Genomic DNA, 2,500 nt, shown 5'->3' with positions numbered 1-2,500 from the left:
TTATGCTCCCACTCTGTTCCACTCATTTACTCCCACTCTGATGGTCTCTCCCTCTCTCAAGCTCTCTGTGCTCTAGGCGCTCACTGTGTACTGCAGACGCTCGCACACTCACACACACACACACACACACACACACACACACTCTGGATTCTCTCTGCATACTTAACAATTAGCACACTACCTTGGCTGGTGTCGATGAGTTCATTCACTCTGCTGGCTGTGACCGGAGAGTGCGAGGAGAGGAGAGAGGAGAGAGAAGGGGGGAGAGGGGAGGGAAGAGGAGAGGGGAGAGGATAGGAGGGAAGAGGAGAGGGGAGAGGAGAGGAGAGGAGAGGGGAGAGGAACGTAGAAGGAGAGGGGAGGAGAGTAGAGAGGAGAGGAGCCTGGAATGAGAGGAGAGAGGAGCATGGAAGGAAAGGAGAGGAGAAGAATCAAATGGAATATCTTATTCTTTATGATTTCTATTATTCCCAAGGCGATTGTTTATCCTTTAATTGCATCAGGTTATGTCCTCTATCATGATCTATTATGACATTATTGTTGTTGTAATTGGCCATTTCTTTGGTGGGCTTCTTAGTGAGAGAGGGAGACTACTTAGTCCTGTTCTGCATTTTTGCAGACAACATATCTTTTGACAGTATTGATTCAACAAAATTCCTATGCCAAGTATTTGCTGAAATACATCCTCTGCTACTTCAACTCTTCAAGTCTCTCTTACCTGTGGAGCCAGTCTTATCTTGATAAGACCACCTCATAGAGCATGTAAAGATAACATTTTGCTATTATTAGTTCCCCTTTCTATAGTCTTCAAGCTACCATGCCACTTTTACAATCCAATCTCACACACAAACACACACATACACATCCACGCACACACACACACACATGTGCCACACGCACACGCACACATGTGCGCACACGCACACACATTGTTTGCAATCCAATTATCCTCAACCCTTAATAATATTCTAAGTCTGTTCAAAATAGATATCACATTGGTTACACCGTGTAGCGGCCAGCGTGTTTGATTCACATTCAACATGTTCCGGGTTCAATCCCCAATGTGTGTAGTGAACTTGTATTCATTCTAGGCAAAATGCCTACCACCTACCCACGTTTAAATCCATTGTTCACTGTCCATTGTGATAAAGAGTGAGTCTGCTTTATGACAATAAATAGAAAAATAGTAATATTATGGATGCACTCTTAAAGCCATTTTTCTCAGTCATAAGCTGCAGCAGGCATCTGAATTCTGCTCTAAAACATTTCTAGAAGTTACTTTCCAATGAGCCACTCCTAGACCTAGACCCAGCTAAATGCCCAAGAAGCCATGCTGGCCTTGCATCGCGTGCAGAGAGTGGATTGACAGCCAGGGTTACACTCTTTCTCTCTGAGCTTCCCACATTGGTCAGAAGGAGTGGGCCTCTCTGTGAAACTTGAGAATAGAATATCTCTGCAATGCTGCTGCCCTGGTCAATGAACCTCATGGCCAGTAGACAGTGGGTCAGTGTGTGCCGTGTGTGAAAAATGTATTTCGGAGCAAAATAAAAAGTAAAAAAAAAAAAATACTGCAGCTTTAAGTTCTCTTAGTGACATTAAATCTATAACATGTACTGTATACACAACCCTGTGGTCTCCTTCTGAGCCGGAACGCAGCTTTACCTTCTGCAGTGCATACATTTCTTCCCATCCGAGGCGGGTTGAAATGGTTTAAAGATTCGCCTACAGTGAGATGTTGAATGTGGCCCTCGTTATCTGCCTCCCCATAGGAGCTAATCAAGCTAACCGCCACCACAATGTTCCATAACCCTATATCATTATGAACATCCAAGCGCTGTCAGTGTGTGTAGGTGTGCACCGGAGACAACAGACCCGTGTGTGAGCAAAGCGCTTGTCTGATAGTGACAAGCTGCATCGATGGACGGACTCACATAGGATCCACTTGTAGGGTGTTTTAACAAACCGCGCTGTGCTCTCCGTCGAATAGGATTTCTGGGCCTAATGTGCTCTGGACACATGGCTTATTGATCGCAGTGCAGCCGACAGTCGGGGAAAACACAGTGCTGAAGTTAATCGCTAATAAGCCATCCGTGTGAGTGTGTCTGTCAGTACATGTGTATGTGTGTGTGTATGAGTGTATGTGTGTACATGTGTCTGTGTGTGTGTGAGTATATATGTATGTGTGTGTACATCTGTGTATATATGTGTGTGTGTGTGTACATGAATGTATATATATATATGTGTGTGTGTGTGTATGTATATATATATATATATATATATATGTGTGTGTGTGTACATGTATGAATATATGTGTGTGTGTGTGTGTGTGTATGTGTGTGCGTGCCTCACTCAGTACCAACCCACCAATGCCCCACGAGTCATTATGTACAGAGGCACGCCTGCCCGTCCGCCCTTGCCGTGTTTACGAGTGTGTGTCTTTAACGTCACATGATGAATCCTCCTGTCACTCGGCCAACCCCGGCCCCACTGAGCTGTTGTT

Source organism: Micromesistius poutassou, assembly GCF_964030765.1.
Source record: "Micromesistius poutassou genome assembly, chromosome: 20".
NCBI classification, from domain to species: domain Eukaryota; kingdom Metazoa; phylum Chordata; class Actinopteri; order Gadiformes; family Gadidae; genus Micromesistius; species Micromesistius poutassou.
Note: the sequence above shows the minus strand (reverse complement) of the source record.